The sequence below is a fragment of the Mesoplodon densirostris genome, chromosome 7 (genome assembly GCF_025265405.1).
Source record: "Mesoplodon densirostris isolate mMesDen1 chromosome 7, mMesDen1 primary haplotype, whole genome shotgun sequence".
Classification (NCBI taxonomy): domain Eukaryota; kingdom Metazoa; phylum Chordata; class Mammalia; order Artiodactyla; family Ziphiidae; genus Mesoplodon; species Mesoplodon densirostris.
Window position 1 is genome coordinate 89,131,364 of NC_082667.1, and position 26,361 is coordinate 89,157,724.

A 26,361-nucleotide genomic window follows, 5' to 3' on the forward strand; every position below is an offset into this window, starting at 1 on the left:
TGCTGAGTATGGGAAGTTGTTACAAGAGGGGCACACCAAGATAATTGTAACAGAGTCCAAATTACATAACATGCAGCAAGGAGTTCTCTTGCTTTAACAACTCCTAGAAAATAAACCAGTAATCTCAATGCAAGAATATCACCACTGGGATAACAGGACAAATTTTCTGAGGCACACAGGTAGTAATTCACTATACTTCCCCTTTCTCTAATACCTTTTCTCACACCAATTTCTTTTCTTTCCTCGAGGATAGATTTTATCCTGTTGAAAACAATTTTAGTTTTATTTGTAAAGTGGAGTAAATAATATCCTGAGTGAAGTAGGCAGCGTTTTAGCTGAAGATGCTCAGGAATCAAACTTTTGAAAAAGGCCAATCAGCTAGCTAGCTAGCAGTTACCATCAGTGGCTTGCAGAAAAAAAAATTACAGATGATGTTTGTTAAATAGATAAAAAGAATAAGCAGTTTAAAATGGGTGAAAAATCCCAGGATCTATTGTGACCTAGACCAGAGGTCCCTAACCTTTTTGGAACCAGGGACCGGTTTCCTGGAAGCAAATTTTTCCAGGGAGGGGAGGCGGGGTGTGTGGGGTTCAGGCGGTAATGTGAGCCATAGGGAGCGGCAGATGAAGCTTATAGCTGGCTTGCTTGCGACTCACCTCCTGCTGTGCAGCCCAGTTCCTAAGAGGCTGTGGACTGGTACCCGTCCGAGGCCAAGGGGTTGGGGACCCCTGACCTAGACACTCAAAAGCAGACAGTTGACCTTTGATTAAGCCCATTTTCCTGTGGAGTGAGCCATAAGGGGCTCCAAGACACAGTTTGGTTTCAATGTTTCAGTGTTCACAGCCAGAGGGCAAACTCAGAATGTCTCCTCCTCTTGCAAAAACTGGACCACGAATGAGAAGTAGCCCTTCACGCACAACATCCCTGCAGATCTGATGGGCTTGACTGCCCAGAAGGATTGGGCTCTTCGTGCTGGTAGCAGAGCCTCATGCTAATCCCAGATCCTTAGCCATGAGTGTTGCTCCAAATCCGCCCTGATAGTAATTAGCCAGGTGAACTCCATCCATCACCCCAGGTACAGGATTGTAAGTGTAACTTGACCAACATCATCCTAAGCTCTTATTTAGGATTTTAGCCAAGAGTTTTGGGTCAAGCCCTAACCTGAGTCCCAGATTCATAGCTTCAGCAGTTCCAATCCTACTAATAGCTAACAGCAAGTGTTTGCAGATCTTCAAAGCCTGGCCAGTCCCGACAGCTCCACGATGCACCACATGGGAGCCCATGCACCACAGCAGCTCAACCCCTCCCATCCTAAGTGTGAGGTTGCCAGACCGAGCCGTTCCCACACCACCAGAAACAGGGGCATCCGAGAAAACTGCTCCCATTTTCTCAACTTCTTTGGCCAATTCTCTCAAAACCATAGGATCAACAGTACTGGAATCTATTAATAGTCTTTCTTCACTTTTTTTTGAATTCCATTTGCTCCAGTATAAGCTTCTAGCGCACTGATGCACTGTAATAATTCTGTCACCTTTTTCGGCTACATCCGCTGCAGAAGACACTACCGGGTTCACTTGCATCTAGCAGCTCTTTGCATGCATCAGGGAACACATCAGCAATAGTGAGTGGCTAGCCATGTTTCAAGAGCTCTTTTGCCATTGGATTCCCCACGTTGCCTACTCCAATGAATCCAACTGGAGTCTTGGAAGCTACTGACCTAGATAGAACACAGCGCTTCAAGGCTGGCCACCGACGGCTGCTGTGGACGACTCCCTGTACCAGAGGCAGGAGGTGGCTCCACGGAGACGGAAGGAGGCTGACACGTTGCCCGCGCCCCTCCTTCCCACGGTGACCTCCTCGACTCCCGGCTCACCCACTGGCTGCTATAGGGTGTGTGGTGCGGAGGGCCGGCTCGGCTGTGGCGATTCTTAATACCTCTTTGGTACTAGGTTACACATACAATTTCACCTAGTGAGCGATTTAACAGAAGGAATTTTTTTCTACGGCATTTTTGTGGCACGGCAGATAGAAGCGAGGTCACTATTTCTTTGAAAAACTGAACTAAAAATTTATAGAAAGTCATGATTCATTCTACAAATATGCTGAGTCAAAGAAATGTGGAAATTGATGCGATGGAGGAAGAGCGCTAGACTTCCCTGATGCTCAACTGGGACCTTTCTTCTGGTGTCAGAACATGGTTGTGTAACTCCTGTAATCCCAGTGGATTTTCCAAAAATTCCAGAATCTTCAGATTTTGGTAGCCCCTGTTTACTGCCTTTGCCCCCCCATGCCAAACCCCCACCCCACCCTGCACACATTTATTTTTTGCCCGTTGTCCTCCGGGGGGCTTTATATAGTTATTGCAGCAGTTTGTTAGACTACTGACCCCCAGTGAAAATGCCCCTCTCCCCCGTTTTCTCACCCTGTGTAGTTTTGTTCCACCTTGACCTGGGTTTGGTCACATGACTTGCTTTGGCCCAATGGCATATCAAGAGCTGAAGCTTGGAGAGTACTCGTGCTTTAGGGCTTGTCCTCATGGAAACCTGACATGTTAGGAAGCCTCGCTAACCTAGTGGAGAATAGGCCCAGGCCACAGCCAGCACCAATGGCCAGACATGTGAAAGCAACCAGCCCCAGTCCAGCAACCAGATGATGGCAGCCTCAGGAGTCACCTCAGGTGAAAGCAAGATAGATCCACCCAGGGGATCCCAGCCCATTCTGCTGATTCACAAATTGTGAGGAGATAAAGTGCCTGCTGTTTTAAACCACCAAGCTTAGGAGTAGTTCATCACACAGGAAGAGATATAACTATCTTCACTGTTAGATTATCTTCCCATTTTATACCATGTTTCCCCTCAAACGACTGTTCCTTTATCCAAGATTCTAGAAAAGAAATAACAACTGATGAGGCTGACAGAGCCTTAACATTTTTCAAAAGCTTTATAAACTTTTAAAATAACTATGTTAATAAAATCAATATTTATTTGATCACAAAATTATTTTCTTCAGTTGCCTTAAGAAGTAATGCAGAATTGCACTAAGTTTATAAATCTGGAGGCTCTAAAAATGTGTTATTCCTTGGATTCAAGTCCTAGTGTACTTTATGTGGGCATTCACGTTTGCAAAATGATTCCAGGAAATTTGCGATTTCATTTTACAACTTTGGCCTAAGGAGTCTTATGATATTTTACCTGAGAAAAATAATACATTAATTCCACTTTCAGCTATTAAACCCATGGCTTCCTGTATTTTCTAAATTCCCTATCAGTAAAGAAGACTACGTATAGCGTACAAGACTGTCATGATTAGGAGGAAGGTAGTACAGAAAGAGCCTGTCAAATTAGGCATTGCCCAGTCCTGTCAGTATACTAACGTGGGGAGCCACAGGCAGCTTGAAGCCTGGAAAAAAGACAGATACAATGTAATGATTATCCTAAGGATCCGGATAATGAGTCCTATGATTTTCTTTTAAATATTAATGGCAGAGGATTCTGGGGAAATGATGGTGGCTACAGAGAAGATTTTTATTCCTGAATATGCCACCCCTCCCCTCAATACACAAGCCCCCACCCCCACAAAGAAGAAAGAAAAGCATCTAGAATAGCAAGATCAAAAACCCACAGACAACATCTACAACAAGGTGTCCACATGAACTGCAACATACAGACAGGTAGGAACAAATCAACAACAGGAAAAAGACCTACATATGTGTATCCCAAGGTGTGTGGGAGGAAGATGAGGGAAGGACTCTCTCTCTCTTTCAGGAGAGCCAAAGGTTACTATGGTTCAAGAACTCACTGAGATTGAAAAACACTGAGAAGAGCGACAGAAACCAGGAGTGAACGTTGCAGGCTCCACTTTGCAGCTGAGTGCAAGAACTTTGAAATGTTCTGAGGATGCCAAGTGTTCTGGGGTCTGTGAAACCTTGACACCTATCAAACCAAAGCACCATTCCAGAACAAACCCCCATACTCAACAAGGACAAGAAAGAGGAGCCCTGGGTAAATGGGCAGAGGAGGGCCAAGGAGGAAGATTTTAGAAATTTTAAGGTCATTTTTAAAAATTATGTTGTGAAAATAATAGAAGATAGTGAGCCCTGGAGTTCTGAAGCTAGAAATTATATTCTGATCTATGATTCCCTCCTAAAGTGGAAACTTATTTCATTTAAAAAGGAGTGACAGAAGAGTATTCCACTCACATCCTGTAGAAAATCAGTGAGAAAAAAAAAGAAAAAAGAAGGGTGAAAAGAAAGTTCCAGCAAATCCTGAAAACGTGACAGAAAGACACGTCCACAGAACAAATGAAATTTATTGCCTGATATTGCGGAAAAAGTAAAAGAAATTTTAAAAGGAATAGAAACTGGTTTTAAGAAAAACATAAAAGAAATTAGAAAAAATCAGAAATGAAGTGATTGGAGAATAGCAAGATTTGAAAAGGTGAAAAAATTCAGTAAGTAATTTGTTTAAAAAAAATCATGTCTCGAGAGAAGGTTAAACTAGAAGGAACACAAGTTTGAATAAACACAGTGGATAATGCCTCCTTGGAGAAATAGCTGATTTCAAATCCAGCATAAGAAACGAACTACATGTTCCTGTTACACCTTGTCGTACAAGAGAGCTGGGAAGACTTCAAAGACTACTGTGGTTGTGTGGAAAGGACTCAGGAGCCAACATGAACAGGATCCGTGAACCTAAGAGGGGACCATCTCTGCATCGATATTTATAACAACCTCACTGAAAACAACAACAAAGAAAGAAAATACCTCATTAGTCATCTTCGGAAGCTACTTTGCAGTCAACCTTTCTCTCTCCTGTTTTTTCTTTTTTTGTAAAACTGGTAAATAAAATAAAAGAAACATTTATTCTTCCTTTCCTAATTAAACTGTAACTCAGGGCAACCAAGTAGTTGATGAAATAATGTTCTAGCTAGTAAATGAATAATAATCTCATTAGTAGAATATCACCATTTGGTACCCTTAAGAAATTAATGGATCTAGACATTGATCATTAATGGCTGCAACGTCACAGTAAGACAGACACTTTATAGTTCCTTTTGGAATTCATCAATATTATCTATGAAGTAAACCTGACAAAAAATCACACCTGAATTATGTCAGTGCTCTAGATCTATCTACCAACTGACAGTAAATACATGGGCCAAAGGAGCATGATAAATATATAAGCATAAAGGGGATGCAATCAGCATAATCCAGACAGTTGGGAACCCTACTGGATGAATGCTTTGAATTCAATGACAAACACTTGCAAGAAAAATGAGCAAATTGAGTTCTTTTAAACCTATACTTTAAAAGAAATTGTGTTTGGATCAGCAATCAAATAAATAATGGTTATTAAAATAAAAATACATTTATAGGACAATCAAGGAAACATGAACTGACTGGCTATTTGTTGATATTAAGGAATTATTATTATTTGCGGATGTGTGATAATGACACAGTTGAGCTTAAAAAGGGCAGTTCTTGCATTTTAGAAATATGTATACTGACGTTTTCACTGGGAAAAAGAAACCTGGGATTTGCTTTAAAATTGCTGGGGATTATGGCGGTAGTAGTCAGAGAGGATGTAGGGAAAATATATTGGCCTGAAATTGACATTTGATGAGAACAACTGATGAAAGCTTCTACTTCTTTCTTTTTACTTCTGTAGATGTTTGAAATCTTCCATACTAAAACATGTTTTATAAATGTAGATGGCTTGCAATTTGCTCTTCTGAGCTCTCAGAAGGCAAAAAGCCATTCTTAAATTAGGAGCTTTCTTCTCTAGCCAAGAATTCTAATGATAATTGTGTCCCAACTGGCCAGTGCACTCAGAGTGCTCTGAGATCTGTTGGTGGAAGAAAATAAAGAAACTCTTTAGTCTTAGAAGAAAACAACAAAGAGTAAAGGCTGCTGCTAGGTCTAGGGCAATAGTGTAGTATCAGCATAAGGCAAAATATTAGTTTCTTCCAAAATCCACTTGTTACTACTGTGTATACTTTTGCAGCAAAATACCTTTTCTACATTGTCAGCATTAAAGTAAATTTACTATTTAGGTGGCATTTAAATTATCTTATGCTCAAAGCCTAGAAAGAATCCCCTAGGCTGAAATGACATTAAATCTTATTTTGGCCATTGTAGTGTATTCTCCAGTCCTACTTGCTTTGTCTATAACTGTCCTAAAAAGGTGTGAGGAGATCTGCCAATATTAATGCCAGGATTCAAAATGAGTTCTTTGCAGCTTGCTTCCTTCAGGATCTTCTGCCCTCAGACCCATGTATTTACTTAATGCCTCAGATTACTGTATATGTCACATCTTTCCAACTAGAAGACAAGCTCCTTTAAGGGCAGTGACTAGTCTCATCAACATCGAATTTACTCCAACACCAGTGCTTTCAAAATGTGTGTTGCTTAGTATATGTCTGACCATAAGAAGTTATAGAAACAATTCTACTCTAACTAAATAATACTACTACTACTACTATTTCTACTACTACTGCTAATAAAATGTATGAAATAGAGTATACATGGGAAAATAAAGATAACACTGGAAATCCCAGACTATAAAATGAATGATCCCAAAGCCACTTGCCAATCCATTGACTGTAAACAGTTACTTGTGAATTGGTCAACGTTTAAATGCATAATTGAGAGAAGGGTTAAAACAAATTTTATTACCAAAAAACACAATTTTTATACCTACAATTTTTGAACTCAACTAACCTGTAGTTTTAACAGAAATAGATGAGATTCAAAGTATTCATTCAGGTTCCTAAATGATCCATTCCCTACCTTTCCTTATGAAACAATCAGTTATAACTCTAATAATTTGTCAAGGATTCACCAATCTCTACTTCCTTTATTTTCCAAGGTTTGGTATCATTACAAAATCAAGTCCTTTGGCGGAATTTAATAGTTTCAAAATCCCTCATCAGTATTATTCACTGGGATAAAATAATATGAAAATTTAACAAACACTGACTATGTGCTGAGAAATGATCCTTCAGTGATTCACTCCAGGTGGAGACTAGCATTCAGGCTGCACCTGAGGTAGAACTTGAATTCCAAAGTGGACCTTTAAACCACAGCTCAGCTTCTCTTTTTAAAACCATTAGAAATAAACCTGTTGCCTGACCTTTGAGATTCTGCAAAGAGACCATATTTACATCTTTTGTCTCTTTTAACTTCCCTAGTCCCCTTCTCTACTTTCAGAATAGTGATTCCCAGATAAGTACAATGAGTTCAAACAGTGTGGTTAAACGGGTAATTAGTCTGCTCTGCAGCCAAGTTACTCACAGAAGAAATAAGTTGGCTTTCACAGTTGTTAGTTTCTTCCTGGGCTTTGTTTAGAGGGGTCTCAGCTCAAGCAAGCAGCCTGTCAGCAGCCTGAAATAACTCTGTGGAAATCTAATGGCATATATGTAAAATATGTCTATGAAACCTTTTATTCAATCTTAGATCCATAATTTTACTACTTCTTTAGGCCTGGAAAAGGATATTCAGCTACAAAAGGACAGAAAAGAAAATGTGTATAATACCTCATGCCCTCCTCACACCCTAGAACCTTATTTTACCCCTGTTTCATCAGAAAATGATGTATGCTGTAAGAAACATTTTTTTAATTATTTGATCAAATATTTAAGTGCACTAAGTCTCTGTATTTATTAAAGCAAATATAGTTACCTTTCTGTCCCTTTCTAAAAGAAAGCAAAAGATACAGTTCTTTTTTCTTAAGACTCAGGGTTTATGGATATTAATTATCACACTATATTGACACCCAGACATGTTTATAGGAGGCTTTTGAGACATACAGAGCTAGTTATTCCCATACCAAATGGCACTTCTTTTTCCTCTGCCTTCTGCTTGTATTTTTTCTGTTGTGATTATATCCTACTGAGGCTGCTACATCTCTTTGTTTGATTTGAGGTTCTAAAGGTAAGACTGTATAGTCTCCTTTTTACAGAATAATAATGGGTTTTATGACTGTTTGCCTTCAGAAGCCTCCTTTTCCACTCATTCTCATTTCATATCTGTGGTGAGGTGTCTAAAACAGATGAGTTAGTTCTGAACTGGTGATATATAAATCAATTATTATTTGATTCATATTCAAAGCAGCTCCTCCTAAAATAGTGGCCTACCTGCCTGTGGGATGTAGTCTAACCTACTGCCTGGATCTACACCCACCAACATCCATATTTTGTCTATTGTTACCTTGGACACTTGTAGGAACTGAGTGAGTTTCTGTTTCTATAGTGTCCATTGACAGACAAATGAATAAAGAAAATATGGCACATATGTAGAATGGAATGTTATTCAGCCTTAAAAAATAAGGGAATCTTGCCATTTGCAACAACTTGGATGAACCTTGAGGGCCTTATGCTAAGTGAAATACTCAGAGAGAGAAAGACAAACACTGCATAATCTCACTTTTACGTGTAATCTAAATACGCTGCTCTCACAGAAACCGAGTAGAATGGTGGCCGTCAAGGGCTGGGGAGTGGAGGAAATGGGGAGTTGTTGGCCAAAGGGTATAACCTTCCAGTTATAAGATGAATAAATCCTGGGAGTCTGATGTACAGCATGGTGACTACAGTTAACAACACTATTGCATACTCAAAAGTTTCTGAGATAGTAGATCTTACATGTTCTCATAACACACACACACACACACACACACACAGGTAATTAATTGTGTAAGGTCATGGATGTGTTAACTAACCTTATTGTGGTAATCATTTTGCAATATATACATGTATCAAATTATGATGCTGTACACCTTAAACTTATACAGTGTTACATGTCAATTACATCTCAATAAAACTGGAAAGAAGAAAAAGATTCACATGGAGAAGGGTGAGGCTGGTAGAAAAAAGCCACTGCCTTGAGCAGTACCGAGGTGGGCGGAAAGCCATGGGGCTCCATTAGCACTGCTGGGGAGGCTCTGTTCCCACGTGTGGGGAGGGGGTAGGACAGCACAGCTGTGACCCTTATTGCAGACCCTAGGCAGCCTCAGGCAACTTTTCAAAGTTAGATGCTGAAAACCAATAAATGAAATTATAAGGAAGAATTACATAAATGCCTTTATTCTACTTCTGGTCCTCTTGGCAACCTTTTCCATCTAAAAGCTGCGCCCTGCAGTTCTCAAAGCAGGAACATTAACATGGACCAGAAGTTTCCAAACTTTTCATCCTCAACCCCTACACCAAAAGAAAAGTTGAAATTTTATGACCCCTAGTATAGGAAGTATCTTGTGTGTTTTTAATATTTATCAAGAGAACATTTAACGGTTACCTACTATGTGCCAAGAGAAAATAAAAATAAGACACAGACTTTAAATGCAGACTTTGTTCCGGTATTATTCTTCCTTTTAACTTCAGTATAAGAACTATTGAGCTATTTGCTGTCCCAGTAAGGGGATAAGCAGACGATTACAGAATCCTGTGATCTCTTCCCAAGTTTGCAACTATAGGGTTGGTCCTAGAATTGCTCAATAACTTTGTATTTTGATTTAAGGGGAAACTAAAAGAACTTCCTGTCCCAAAGTAACTCTGCTTTGCGGAGACTGGAGGTGCCGTGCAACTGACTCAAGATACTGTTTATTTGTTTAAACAGTTAAATAAGTAGTTTCTATTGAACAAGTGAGCACAAATTTTCACAACAGTACCTACCCCATGACATAACTCAGACAAAAACTCTGAGGGAAAGGAAAACTATATGGGCAAAAAGTCCAGGTTCCATCCACTGTACATGGGATATTGATAGGCTTGTAAAACTTACAGAGGTACCTGGGGGTACCCAGGAACCCTGGGTATTTAGTATACAGATCAGCAAAGGATGGTGGAAAATAAGACGACACCAGGTCAGGGGACAAATTAAGCAGGTGAAGCTGGTCCTTTATATTCTTTTCCCTTCTGATACACCACTGCTCGTTCATGTCCAGAATATGTTCTGTATCCTCAGTAGACCTACACACACACACACACAGAGACATGTGTGTAGCACACAAACATGCATGCATGCATGCGTGTACACATACATGGAGTCCCCAGTCTTCTCAGTTAAAATTCAGATTGTAGTAACTAAAGAAAATGTATAATGCCCTATATTTTATAGATTTTAAAAATACTTGCACTTTAAGAGAAAACTTTTAATGTCTGAAAAGCCCTTCTGACGAAGGAAGTTATTTCTGATATTGGAGGTTGACAGTTTCACAGAGAAAACTTCAGGAGCACAGAGACATGCCTGACCCTCTCCCCACGCACCATCTGGGGAGAATTCGCCAACATAGAGGCTCAATCCCTCTGCTAAGTCAAAATCAAGTATACCAACATCATTATTTCACAGAGAATACCCTACCTCATGTTAGGCATTCATATGTATTTTATTTGTTGAAGAGAGGAAGAAGATATAAAGGAGGGAATCATCCGAAATTACAGAGTACACCATTTAAGTCAATATAGATATTTAAATTTAAGGTAAAATTCAATGATAATTTGAAATTATATGTGGAGTATTATTTACTAAAGAATATTTTGCAAAGTTCAACTCCTATTTTAACTTATATTTTCAGAGAAGGTATTTGGTCCAAATGAAGAATACCTTCAATCATTGTTCTTGTATTGCAAGCAAAAAAGGATTTATACTTCTTTTCATGAAATATGGTTGTTTAACAACAGAAGGATAAATATTTTATATTTTTAGAAACAACAGTCAGGCTACTGATATTCTTAATTAGTTTTAATAAATATGAATGCTTCTTATCATCTACTCTTTAGCTTGTACCTGAGGAGTTGAATACCTCCGGAAAGATATGTGCTCCAGACCCGTAAATATGCAGTTCACAGAGTCCACCACCAGAGGGCAATAAAGAAGTCAAATCTTGAAACCCTGGAGTGAAAATAGTGGGAGTTTAAATAAAAGCAACATTTCACAGTATGCTTTTCTGACCAACGTTATATCTAATAACTTAATGGATTGTATGTACATGGATTCTGAAAAGTCAGCAGCACACTTCACTGGTCAATTTCTATGATAAGGGGAACATAATTGGAGTGTAGAAAAACAGTATACTTACATCTTAAAATTCCACCCCTACAGAATCTACTACTCACTATTGAAAAATGATAAGAAGAATAGCTTTCTGTGTCTCAGTCACCAGTTAACATTTTCAAGAGTAGAATTTATCTTCCTATGATGCTCAAATACACAGGAAAAATGCATATCTAGGACAATGGATAAACTCTATATGACATGTGAAAATAATTCTTCAAATGGAAAAAGTAAAAGATCTACAAGGAACAGTTTTATATGCATTCGTGTGGATATATACATAAAGAGGCTCTAAGAAACATAAAATTCACTTCCAGGAAGTAATTTTAGGTAGAAGAGAATTAACATGGATGAGGAAGAAAAGAAAGTTGGTTTTAAGATAGTTTCATTTACTTGTTTTTTTTGTGTGTTTATTTATTTGTTTTATTTATTTGGTCTTTGGAATATAAGGAAACAGTGGCTTTCACATCCGTATCCCAGTGGAACAAAGGGACCGAGGTCTATACTGGAGCCCAGCCATTGTTTGACTAGCTTGTAATAATACTGGTGAAATACAGCCAAATCATTTGAACTACAAGCATCCTCTCTGACAATAATCTTAAGACATCAACATTATAAATTAAAGAAAGGAAAGAGAGAATACTGTTTTCTTTAGTGAGAAAATACAGATTCTGGATCAAATCAATAATGTCAGCAAACCTCATGGCTATAAAATATTCTGCTGCCTATCATTTAGATCATGCCTCTAGAAGAGGGAAACTGGGTGATCATTTCCCCAGATTTTATATTTAATTCAAATATTTTAGATAAGAGGCATCTCTAGTAAAACACTGTATCATTGATTTTTTCCAAAATGAGAGCTCACAGGAGTTCCTCTTTCCTTCTCAAATACATATGGGGAAATGGAGGTGGGTGTGGGTTAGAGGAACTATCTAAATAGAGCATAGTAATCAACAGTTTGTTTTTTTAAAATTGACATTTCTATTTAAATTGTTTCCAGAGACAGGAACACACAGAGACAATTCCATGTGACAACAGTGGAAGAGACCAGAGTGATGCAGCTGCAAATCAAAAAATGCCAACACCAGTGATTGATGGCCACCACCCACCAGAATCTGGTTAAGACAAAGAAGGATCCTCCCCTTGAGGCGTCAGAAAGAACATGGCCCTCTCAACACTCTGAGTTTGATCTTCTGGCCTCTAGAGCTGTGATAAAATACATTTCTGTTCTTTTAAGCTAACAAGTGTGTGGTATCTTGTTATGGTAGCCCTAGAGATAACAGTATTTGATTCCTGAGATGGCAACTGTATTCTGACTATGTAATGACTATTCCAAGATGATCAACAGACACAAAGATAAAGAAAGGCAAAACTGAGACTAAGCCCAGTTCTTTTTATTCCCAGAACAATAAATGATTTTTTAATTAATTTAGATCTCTTTGTATAACCTCTCTGCTTTTCAAAAGACTATGTGCGACCAATCAAGTATTAATATGTTATACTTTCATTTTAATTCATCTCAAATTATTTCTAATTCCCCTTATGAGTTCTTACTTGACCCATGAATTATTTAGGAATATATTGTTTAATTTCCATTTGTGATTTTCAACAAATTTTTTTCTGTTAACGATTTCTTATTGCATTCTGTTGTCATCTGAGAGCACTCTTTGTATTGTTTATATCCTTTAAAATGTACTGAAATTTGTTTTATGGCCTAGCATATAGTATATCCATATGCATTTGAAAAGAATGTATATTCTGATGCTGTTGGGTGGAATGTTTTATAGATGGCTGTTAGGTCTAGTTGATTGATAATGTTGTTCAAGTTTTTTTAATTTTCTTGTTGATTTTCTGTCTGTTCTGCTATTGAAAGAAAGGTATTCAAGTATCCAACTATTATTGTAGAACTGTCTGTTTCTCTTTTCCGTTGTGTCGATTTTGCTTCATTGTATTTTGAAGTTCTGTTGTTAGGTGCATATAAGTTTATAATTATTATACATTCAAGATGGTATAATCATTTTAGCAGTTTAAAATATCTTTGTCTCATGGACTTGAGGATATGGGGAGGGGGAAGGGTAAGCTGTGACAAAGCGAAAGAGCGGCATGGACATATATACACTACCAAACGTAGGTAGATAGCTAGTGGGAAGCAGCCGCATAGCACAGGGAGATCAGCTCGGTGCTCTGTGACCGCCTGGAGGGGTGGGATAGGGAGGGTGGGAGGGAGACGCAAAAGGGAGGGGATATGGGAACATATGTATATGCATAACTGATTAAATTTGTTTAAAAAATAAAATAAATAGTGAAAAATAAATAAATAAATAAAATAAAATATCTTTGTCTCTAGTAAAAATTTTCGTCTTAAAATATATATTTTTCTGATATTTTCTTAGCCACTCCAGTTTTGTTGTTGCTGTCTTGTTTTGTTTTGTTGTTACTGTTATGGTATATCTATTCCAACCCTTTTACACTTCACTTATATATTTTTTTGACTCTAAAGTAGGTCACTTTCTTGTTGATGTTATATACATATGTAAATGTATATTACATTCAAAAATTACATATATAATAACAAATTATGGCAGACTTTGAACTGGACCTTTTATTTTTTTCGATACGCGGGCCTCTCACTGTTGTGGCCTCTCCCGTTGCAGAGCACAGGCTCCGGACGCGCAGGCTCAGCGGCCATGGCTCACGGGCCTACCCGCTCTGCGGCATGTGGGATCTTCCCAAACCGGGGGACGAACCTGTGTCCTCTGCATCGGCAGGTGGACTCTCAGCCACTGCACCACCAGGGAAGCCCTGAACTTCACCTTTAAATGAGTATGATTTAGACAGTAGAGCTTCCCTACCAAATGCAAATAACTCACTTGAACTCTCTTTTTTGTAAAGAACAGACCAATTCTTCCAAGGGGAATTCTTGAACTCATTAGATATGTGATATTCATTATAATTCGTTGCATTTAACACCACAGAAAAGACTTGGTCAAAGGCTATTTTACTCTTTTCTTCCTCACTGGATGATTAGCTAGGTTCATTTTTAAATGGAAGATATACTCTAGATATTTAAATGTAGGGCATCTCTTCCTTTCAAATCTCAGAAAGAAAGGTGTGCTTCAGTTTCCCTGCAGAAAGCTCTAGTATCTTGCCCCCCTTTTGAAAGAGGAACTAATCCTGCTTTCTCTATTCTTCTTTGTCTTCTTCCCTTCATCAGCAATGAGCCTCTTTATCATTTTTGTCAGCCCAAAGAATAATTTTTCTCTTTCCAGGCCATTCAAAAATTGTACACTACAAAGTAAACGGAAAGAGCTTTATTTATAAAAATAAAACAGCTATAGCATTAGTTCTTAAAGAGTATAAAACTTTGATCCCTCATTCCAAAAAAAAGTCTTGTTAGCATTTAGGGTTCAATGAGAGGCAGTACACAAAAATGTTTTGGGGACTCATTTGACATCTTTACTAAACGGTTTGAATTCATAATGGTGAATATCAGACATATTTGTGTTTGGCAATTAAAATTAAATTATATCTAGACTTATTTTAAATGACCACATTAACATTAGCAAGTAATCTTAGAACTCATCTTGAAAGTAAAAGGTACTTTTATACTTTATGATGAAAAAATCAATAAAATGTGCCTTTATGCAGAGAAAATGTAATTATAATACCAATTAATGTTAACTGGTCACTTTTTATTGAAGTAGATTTGACATACAATATTATGTTAGTTTCAAGTGTTCAATATAGTGATCCAACATCTAAATATATTTGAATTGGTCACCATGATAAGTCTAGTAACCATATATCACCATACAAAATTATTACAGTATTATTAACTATATTCCTTATGCGGTAGATTGCATCCCCAAGACATTTATTTTATAACTGGAAATTTGTACCACTTAATCCCCTTCACCTATTTCTCTCAGTCCCCTATCCCCCTTCCCCTCTAGTAATCACCAGTTTGTTCTCTGTATCTACAAGTTTGTTTCTCTTTTGTTTTCTTTGTTTTAGTTTTTAGATTTCACATATGAGTGAAATCATACAGTATTTGTTCTTCTCTGTCTGACTTATTTCACTTAGCACACCTAGTACTCTAGGTCAATCCATGTTGCTGCAAGTGAAAATATTTCATTCTTTTTTAGGACTAAGTACTATTTCATTATATATGTGTGTATATATATACCACATCTTCTTTATCCATTCATCTATTTATGGACACTAGTTTCTTCCATATCTTGGCTAGTATAAGTAATGCTCCAATGAACAGAGGGGTGCATACATCCTTTCTTATTAGTGTTTTTGTTTTCTTTGGATAGATACTCAGAAGTTGAATTGTTGGATCATATGGTAATTCTATTTTTAACATTTGGGGGAACCTCTGTACTGTTTTCCATAGTGGCTGCACCAACTGACATTCCCACTAACAGTGCACAAGGGTTCCCTTGTGGATGATGGCCATTCTGACAGGTGTAAGGTGATAGCTCACTGTGGTTTTGATTTGCATTTCCCAGATGATTAGTGATATTGAGCATCTTTTCATGTGTCTTTTGGTCATTTGTATGTATTCCCAAAGCAATGTAACCCCTATCAAAATACCAATGGCATTTTTCACAGAATTAGAACAAATAATCCTAAAATTTGTATAGAATCATCCAAACAAACAAAAAACCTCCAATAACCAAAGCTATATTGAGAAAGGAAAACAAAGCTGGTGGTATGACATGCACTGATCTCAGACTATACTACAAAGCTATAGTAATCAAAACAGTATGGTATTAGCATAACAACAGACACATAGGTCAGTGGAATAGAATAGAGAGCCCAGAAATGAACCCACAGTTATGTGATCAATTAATCTACAACAAAGGAGGCAAGAACATACAATGAAATAAAGACAATAAATGGTATTAGGAAAATTGGACAACTACTTGCAATAGAGTGAAACTGAATTATTTCCTTATACCATACATAAAAATAAACTTAAAATGGATTAAAGACTCACATTTAAGACCTGAAACCATAAAACCCCTAGGAAAAATACATTGACATCGATCTTAGCAATATTTTTTGGGGGTCTATCTCCTCAGGCATGGCCCACAGAAGTAAAATTAAACAAGTGTCATTATATCAAACTGAAAAGCTTTTGCAGAGAGGAGAAAACCATCACAAAATGAAAAGGTAACTTACTGAATGAAAGAGTTTTTCAAATGATATATCTGATAAGGAATTAATATCCAAATTATCTAAAGAAATCATACAATTTAATATCAAAAAAACCCAGATATTCCAATTTAAAAATGGGCAGAGAACCTGAACTGGTCACTTTTTAAAGTGTTCGATACAGTACTTAGATGCATTCTTTTTTCATCAGCCTTGAATATCAATACTCTTAACAACTCCGTTTATAAATGAAGAAATTAAGGAATGGAGAGATAAATGACTTGTCTAAGGTACAAAGCTTATTACAAAAAAGATTATACTAAACCAGACCTCTGATTCAGATTCCTATACTTTAATCATTATGGCTTACTGCAGAAGATCAGAGACAGAATTTGACATTGAAAGCTTAGATTCCAGTTTTTAATGAGACTTCTTCACCATGCCTTTATGTCTAAGGGAAAAAATTCTGGTCTGTACTGCCATTAATGGTAATACTGCCTTAGAGAAATGTTCTGGAGGGAAAGGATATTATTCAAATTTATTTTTAAAGTTTTTTTTTTTGGTTTGACTTTGTTTCTTAGTTTTCTCATGCTAGGATGGGAGGGCAAACAAAACCTAAACTAACAATACCAACTATACGTGTGTGTGTGTGTGAGTGTGCCTGTACTTATAAGTATGAAAATACAACTTACAAGCAAAGGCAAGGCCAGAATCTATAAGGCTAAGGATTTTGACTTTATCTTAGATGCAAGAGAAAGCAATTAAATGAAAAGATAGTTGTGTAGATACTAGGCTGTTCAAGTAGAGCAAAGGAGAAATGGTAGTGGCTAAGATGGTGGCAATGAAGATGAAGAGAAACATTATATAAGTGATGAGAGAGAGAGAGAGAGATGAGATTCCAGAGGACCTAATGATGCACTCTATGCAGAAAGTGAAGAAAAGGAAGGAATTGAGGACCATTCCCAGGTTTTTGCATTGAGTTACTTTTTGTGTGAATCATGGCACCATTCACTGAGGAAGAAAAGATTTGCAGGATGGGACAGTTTGGAAGAAGGAATAATTGAAGTTTCATTTTAGACATCTTAGTTGTAGAGACGTCAAGCAGTGTTCCTCATATTTCTCCAATGAAAAGAATCACCTGAGGATCTTATTGCACATATGGATTATCACCTTTTCTGCTAGAACTTCTGGTTTGGTAGTCTGAGTTGAACACAAAGTACTGGATTTTCTCACACTGCAGAAGAAAAAAAAAACACACTGAAGGAGGTGGGAAAGAGCTAACCTAAGTAACTTTGGAAAATAGTATTTTAATATACTGTAATTAACCATGCACAATATATACTGAAAGGCTAAAGACAAGAAGAAATGTACACAGAACCCGGAGGAAGATGGCGGAAGAGTAAGACACGGAGATCACCTTCCTCCCCACAGATACATCAGAAATTCATCTACACGTGGAACAACTCCTACAGAACACCTACTGAACGCTGACAGAAGACCTCAGACCCCCCAAAAGGCAAGAAACTCCCCACATACCTGGGTAGGACAAAAGAAAAAAGAATAAACAGAGACAAAAGGATAGGGACGGGACCTGCACCAGTGGGAGGGAGCCGTGAAGGAGGAAAGGTTTCCACACACTACAAGCCCCTTCGCGGGCGGAGACTGCAGGTGGCGGAGGGGGAAAGCTTCGGAGTAGCGGAGGAGAGCACAGCAACAGGGGTGTGGAGGGCAAAGCGGAGAGATTCCGGCACAGAGGATCGGTGCCCTCAGGCACACACCAGCCCGAGAGGCTTGTCTGCTCGGCCACCGCGGGGGTGGGGGGGGCGGGGCTGGGAGCTGAGGCTCGGGTATCGGGTTTCAGTCGGAGCGCAGGGAGAGGACTGGGGCTGGCGGCAGGAAGAGAGCCTGAAGGGGTTGGTGCACCATGGCTAGCCCGGAGGGAGTCCGGGGGAAAAAGTCTGGAGCTGCCGAAGAGGCAAGAGACTTTTTCTTCCCTTTTGTTTCCTGGTGCGCGAGGAGAGGGCATTAAGAGAACTGCTTAAAGAAGCACCAGAGACGGGCGCGAGCCGCGGCTAAAGGCGCGGACCCCGGAGACGGGCGTGGGACGCTGGGGCTGCTGCTGCCGCCGCCACAAGGCCTGTGTGTGAGCGCAGGTCACTGTCCACCCCGCCTTCCGGGGAGACTGTGCACCCCGCCACTGCCGGGGTCCCGGGACCCAGGGATGGCTTTCCCGGGAAAGCGCACGCAGCGCCTCGGGCTGGTGCAACGTCACGTCGGCCTCTGCCGCCGCAGGCCCGCCCTACACTGCGCGCCCCTCCCTCCCCTCTGCCTGAGTGAGCCAGAGCCCCCGAATCAGCGGCTCCTTTAAACCCGTCCTGTCTGAGCGAAGAACGGACGCCCTCCAGCGACCTACGCGCAGAGGCGGGGCCAGGTCCAAGGCTTAGACCCGGGAGCTGTGAGAGCAGAGAAGAGTCAGGGAAATCTCTCTGTGCAGCCTCGGAGGCAGCGGATTAAAGCTCCACGGTCCACTTGATGTGCCCTGCGTCTGTGGAGTGCATGAATGGACAGCGAATCATCCCAAATTGAGGAGGTGGACTTTGAGGACAAGATTTCAGACTTTTCCCCCTTTTCCTCTTTTTACAACGAATTATCCCAAATTGAGGAGGTTGACTTTGAGAGGAAGATTTTCGATTTTTCCCCCTGCTCTCTTTTTGTGAAGGTGTATGTGTATGCTTCTGTGTGAGATTTTCTCTGTATAGCTTTGCTTCCACCATATGTCCCAGGGTTCTATCTGTCCGTTTTTTTTCAATAATTACTTTTTAATTTTAATAACGCTACTATATTTTATACTTTATTCTATTTTACTTTACCTGCTCTTTTTTCCTACCTTGCCTTCCTCCCTCCCTCCCTCCGCCCCTCCGCCCCTTCTTTCTCTCTTTCTTTCCTTCCTCCCTCCCTCCCTTCTTCCTTTCACTCTTTTTCTTTCCTTCCTCCCTCCCTCCCACCCTTCTTCCTTTCACTCTTTCTCTTTCCTTCCTCCCTCCCTCCCGCCTGTCTTTCTTTCCTTCCTCCCTCTCTTCTTCCATTCACTCTTTCTTTTTCTTTCCTTCCTCCCTCCCTCCCTTTTCTTTCTTTCCGTGCTTCCTCCCTCCCTCCCTCCTTTCTTTCTTCCTTCCTTTCTTTCTCTCTCTCTTTCTTTCTTCTACTAATTCTTTCTTTCTCTCTCTCTTTCTTTCTTCTACTAATTCTTTCTTTCTACTTTTTCTCCCTTTTATTCTGAGCCGGGTAGATGAAAAGCTCTTGGTGCTGCAGCCAGGAGTCAGTGCTGTGCCTCTGAAGTGGGAGAGCCAACTTCAGGACACGGGTCCACAAGAGACCTCCCAGCTCCACATAATATCAAGCGGCGAAAATTTCCCAGAGATCTCCATTTCAACACCAGCACCCACCTTCAGTCAACGACCAGCAGGCTACAGTGCTGGTCACCCTATGCCAAGCAACTAGCAAGGCAGGAACACAACCCCAACCATTAGCAGAAAGGCTGCCTAAAAACATAATAAGGCCACAGGCACCCCAAAACACACCACCAGACATGGACCTGTCCACCAGAAAGACAAGATCGAGCCTCAACCACCAGAACACAGGCACCAGTCCCCCCCACCAGGAAGCCTACACAACCTACTGAAACAACCTTAGCCACTGGGGACAGCCACCAAAAACAACGGGAACTACGAATCTGCAGCCTGCAAAAAGGAGACCCCAAACACAGTAAGAGAAGCAAAATGAGAAGACAGAAAAACACACAGCAGGTGAAGGAGCAAGATAAAAACCTACCAGACCTAACAAATGAAGAGGTAATAGGCAGTCTACCTGAAAAAGAATTCAGAATAATGATAGTAAAGATGATCCAAGATTCTATTTCCAAGATCCAAAATCTTGGAAACAGAATAGACAAAATGCAAGAAACAGTTAACAAGGACCTAGAAGAACAAAAGATGAATCAAGCATCGATTAAAAACACAATAAATGAAATGAAAAATACTCTAGATGGGATCAATAGCAGAATAACTGAGGCAGAAGAAGGGATAAGTGAGGTGGAAGATAAAATAGTGGAAATAACTGATGCAGAGCAAAATAAAGAAAAAAGAATGAAAAGAACAGAGGACAGTCTCAGAGACCTCTGGGACAACATTAAACGCACCAACATTCGAATTATAGGGGTGCCAGAAGAAGAAGAGAAAAAGAAAGGGACTGAGAAAATATTTGAAGAGATTATAGTTGAAAACTTCCCTAATATGGGAAAGGAAATAGTTAATCAAGTCCAGGAGGCACAGAGAGTCCCATACAGAATAAATCCAAGGAGAAATACGCCAAGACACATATTAATCAAACTGTCAAAAATTAAACACAAAGAAAACATATTAAAAGCAGCAAGGGAAAAACAACAAATAACACACAGGGGAATCCCCATCAGGTTAACAGCTGATCTCTCAGCAGAAACTCTACAAGCCAGAAGGGAGAGGCAGGACATAATTAAAGTGATGAAGGAGACAAACCTGCAACCAAGATTACCCTACCCAGCAAGGATCTCATTCAGATTTGATGGAGAAATTAAAAACTTTACAGACAAGCAAAAGCTGAGAGAGTTCAGCACCACCAAACCAGCTTTACAACAAATGCTAAAGGAACTTCTCTAGGCAAGAAACACAACAGAAGGAATATACCTACAATAACGAACCCAAAGCAATTAAGGAAATGGGAATAGGAACATACATATCAATAATTACCTTAAATGTAAATGGACTAAATGCTCCCACCAAAAGATACAGATTGGCTGAATGGATACAAAAACAAGACCCATATATATGCTGTCTACAAGAGACCCACTTCAGACCTAGAAACACATACAGATTGAAAGTAAGGGGATGGAAAAAGATATTCCATGCAAATGAAAATCAAAAGAAAGCTGGAGTAGCAATTCTTATATCAGACAAAATAGACTTTAAAATAAAGACTATTAGAAGAGACAAAGAAGGAAACTACATAATGATAAAGGGATCGATCCAAGAAGAAGATATAACAATTGTAAATATTTATGCACCCAACATAGGAGCACCTCAATACATAAGGCAAATACTAACAGCCATAAAAGGGGAAATCGACAGTAACACACTCATAGTAGGGGACTTTAACACCCCACTTTCACCAATGGACAGATCATCCAAAATGAAAATAAATAAGGAAACACAAGCTTTAAATGATACATTAAACAAGATGGACTTAATGGATATTTATAGGACATTCCATCGAAAAACAACAGAACACACATTTTTCTCAAGTGCTCATGGAACATTCTCCAGGATAGATCATATCTTGGGTCACAAATCAAGCCTTGGTAAATTTAAGAAAATTGAAATTGTATCAAGTATCTTTTCCGACCACAATGCTATGAGACTAGACATCAATTACAGGAAAAGATCTGTAAAAAGTACAAACACATGGAGGCTAAACAATACACTACTCAATAACGAAGTGATCACTGAAGAAATCAAAGAGGAAATAAAACAATACCTAGAAACAAATGACAATGAAGAAACGATGACCCAAAACCTATGGGACGCAGCAAAAGCAGGTCTAAGGGGGAAGTTTATAGCAATACAATCCCACCTTAAGAAACAGGAAACATCAAGTAAACAACCTGACCCTGCACCTAAAGCAATTAGAGAAAGAAGAACAAAAAACCCCCAAAGTTAGCAGAAGGAAAGAAATCATAAAGATCAGATCAGAAATAAACGAAAAAGAAATGAAGGAAACGATAGCAAAGATCAATAAAACTAAAAGCTGGTTCTTTGAGAAGATAAACAAAATTGATAAACCATTAGCCAGACTCATCAAGAAAAAAAGGGAGAAGACTCAAATCAATAGAATTAGAAATGAAAAAGGAGAAGTAACAACTGACACTGCAGAAATACAAAAGATCAGGAGAGATTACTACAAGCAACTCTATGCCAATAAAATGGACAACCTGGAAGAAATGGACAAATTCTTAGAAATGCACAACCTGCCAAGACTGAATCAGGAAGAAATAGAAAATATGAACAGACCAATCACAAGCACTTAAATTGAAACTGTGATTAAAAATCTTCCAACAAACAAAAGCCCAGGACCAGATGGCTTCACAGGCAAATTCTATCAAACATTTAGAGAAGAGCTAACACCCATCTTTCTCAAAGTCTTCCGAACAATTTCAGAGGAAGGAACACTCCCAAACTCATTCTACGAGGCCACCATCACCCTGATACCAAAACCAGGCAAGGATGTCACAAAGAAAGAAAACTACAGGCCAATATCACTGATGAACATAGATGCAAAAATCCTCAACAAAATACTAGCAAACAGAATCCAACAGCACATTAAAAGGATCATACACCATGATCAAGTGGGGTTTATTCCAGCAATGCAAGGATTCTTCAATATACGCAAATCAATCAATGTGATACACCATATTAACAAACTGAAGAAGAAAAACCATATGATCATCTCAATAGATGCAGAGAAAGCTTTCAACAAAATTCAACACCCATTTATGATAAAAACCCTGCAGAAAGTAGGCATAGAGGGAACTTTCCTCAACATAATAAAGGCCATATATGACAAAACCACAGCCAACATTGTCCTCAATGGTGAAAAACTGAAACCATTTCCACTAAGATCAGGAACAAGACAAGGCTGCCCACTCTCACCACTCTTATTCAACTTAGTTTTGGAAGTTTTAGTCACAGCAATCAGAGAAGAAAAGGAAATAAAAGGAATCCAAATTGGAAAAGAAAAAGTAAAGCTGTCACTGTTTGCAGATGACAAGATACTATACATAGAGAATCCTAAAGAGGCTACCAGAAAACTACTACAGCTAATCAATGAATTGGGTAAAGTAGCAGGATACAAAATTAATGCACAGAAATCTCTGGCATTCCTGTACACTAATGATGGAAAATCTGAAAATGAAATCAAGAAAACACTCCCATTTACCATTGCAACAAAAAGAATAAAATATCTAGGAATAAACCTACCTAAGGAGACAAAAGACCTGTATGCAGAAAATTATAAGGCACTGAAAAAAGGAATTAAAGATGATACAAATAGATGAAGAGATATACCATGCTCCTCAATTGGAAGAATCAATATTGTGAAAATGACTCTACTACCCAAAGCAATCTACAGATTCAATGCAATCCCTATCAAACTACCACTGGCATTTTTCACAGAACTAGAACAAAAAATTTCAAAATTTGTTTGGAAAAACAAAAGACCCCGAATAGCCAAAGCAATCTTGAGAACGAAAAACGGAGCTGGAGGAATCAGGCTCCCTGACTTCAGACTATACTAGAAAGCTACAGTAATCAAGACAGTGTGGTACTGGCACAAAAACAGAAAGATAGATCAATGGAACAGGATAGAAAGCCCAGAGATAAACCCACGCACATATGCTCAACTTATCTTTGATAAAGGAGGCAGGAATGTACAGTGGAGAAAGGAAAGCCTCTTCAATAAGTGGTGCTGGGAAAACTGGACAGGGACATGTAAAAATATGAGATTAGATCATTCCCTAACACCATACACAAAAATAAGCTCAAAATGGATTAAAGACCTAAATGTAAGGCCAGAAACTATCAAACTCTTAGAGGAAAACATAGGCAGAACACTCTATGACATAAATCACAGCAAGATCCTTTTGGACCCACCTCCTACAGAAATGGAAATAAAAACAAAGATAAACACATGGGACCTAATGAAACTTCAAAGCTTTTGCACAGCAAAGGAAACCATAAACAAGACGAAAAGACAACCCTCAGAATGGGAGAAAATATTTGCAAATGAAGCAACTGACAAAGGATTAATCTCCAAAATTTATAAGCAGCTCATGCAGCTCAATAGCAAAAAAACAAACAACCCAATCCAAAAATGGGCAGAAGACTTAAATAGGCATTTCTCCAAAGAAGATATACAGACTGCCAACAAACACATGAAAGAATGCTCAGCATCATTAATCATTAGAGAAATGCAAATCAAAACTACAATGAGATATCATCTCACACCAGTCAGAATGGACATCATCAAGAAATCTAGAAACAATAAATGCTGGAGAGGGTGTGGAGAAAAGGGAACACTCTTGCACTGCTGGTGGGAATGTGAATTGGTACAGCCACTATGGAGAACAGTATGGAGGTTCCTTAAAAAACTACAAATAGAACTACCATATGACCCAGCAATCCCACTACTAGGCATATACCCTGAGAAAACCATAATTCAAAAAGAGACATGTACCAAAATGTTCATTGCAGCTCTATTCACAATAGCCCAGAGATGGAAACAACCTAAGTGTCCATCATCGGATGAATGGATAAAGAAGATGTGGCACATATATACAATGGAATATTACTCAGCCATAAAAAGAAACGAAACTGAGCTATTTGTAATGAGGTGGATAGACCTAGAGTCTGTCATACAGAGTGAAGTAAGTCAGAAAGAGAAAGACAAATACAGTATGCTAACACATATATATGGAATTTTTAAAAAGTGTCATGAAGAACCTAGGGGTAAAACGGGAATAAAGACACAGACCTACTTGAGAATGGACTTGAGGATATGGGGAGGGGGAAGGGTAAGCTGTGACATAGCGAAAAAGAGGCATGGACATATATACACTACCAAACGTAAGGTAGATAGATAGTGGGAAGCAGCCGCAGAGCACAGGGAGATCAGCTCGGTGCTTTGTGACCGCCTGGAGGGGTGGGATGGGGAGGGTGGGAGGGAGGGAGATGCATGAGGGAAGGGATGTGGGAACAGATGTATATGTATGACTGATTCACTTTGTTATAAAGCAGCAACTAATAAAAAAAAAGAAATGTACAAAAATATTGAACTTGTTAGTAAATTTATTTTTCACACGTGTACAGGTTAATGATTTTTAAATATTTTATGTGTATTCCAGAATTGAGCAAATGAATAAATAGACTGCAAATAATGAGAATCAGGTTTCTAATTGTTAAAGAAAAGAGTTACAAATAAGGAAAGGGTAAGGGAGGCTAGAATAAACCCTGTGGTGTTGGATTGGAATCAAGGTATCAATTTGAATTCATATATCAATTTGAAGTTATATATATATGTAGATAGACAGATGATAGATAATGTGTGTGTGTGTATACACACACACCCAGATAGATAATATGAAAATAGAGATACTTGTATATTTTTATGTATTCGTATATATATTTTTAGCTCTCTCTGCTGAAAACACAATGAGGTAGCTTGGATAGTGATAAATCCACCTCATACCAAGATTCTGGTTTCTGAATACCATTATTAATGCAAGGAACAAGAACTCCATGGAGAAATGACTGATTCAAGGCTGAGACAGAGGAAAGTAAAAGATGGGTCTGGAGCATTTTGTGGTGTCAGAAAATAAGATATTACTCCAACAATTGTATGGCCATGTAGGAAAAATATAGGAGACAGCTGGAAGGAGTACCAGTGACCAAATATGGAACACTTTGAGAAACAAAACTATTAATGATAGTAATAAATTTTAACCCGTAGAATAAAATAAATATCCACAAGTTCACACTGATGTATGTATATATATGAACAAATAACCAGATAAATACATAAATGAAGGAGAAGAATAGCTCTTTCTTATACTCAAATAATAGTTAATAAAGGTAGAGGGAATGATGGGAATAGAAAATGAACAATCATCAAACACCACAGTAATGGGTGGAGTCAAAAATTATTGATGGATGCTAAAATTAGTATGGGAAAATTAAACAAGAAGCAGAATATTTGAACAATCTCAAATAATTACAAAGGGAAAAATAGTGATTTTGCAGCTATCATTATAACGAAGTCATCAAAGTTAATATCCCCAGTAGTGAGACATACAGATTTGTTTGTACCTCTAATATGTACTGAAAATGGCATATCTCTCCTGAAGTGTTCTTGTCAAGAAATACATATCCTCAGTCTAACCATGAGAAAATATCAAACAAACCCTATTTGAGAAAAATTCTACAAAATGACTGGCTAGGAGTTTCCATTAGTTCAAAGTCATAACAGACAAAAAAAGACTGAGGAACTATCCTAGATTAGAGAAGAATGGG

General features: G+C 38.6%; 1 pseudogene; it reads right to left on the reverse strand.

The window, feature by feature from the left end:
- Positions 1-856: 856 nt before the first annotated feature.
- The window catches only part of LOC132494227 (3-hydroxyisobutyrate dehydrogenase, mitochondrial-like), a 36,712-nt pseudogene continuing 11,207 nt past the window's right edge, over positions 857-26,361 (reverse strand).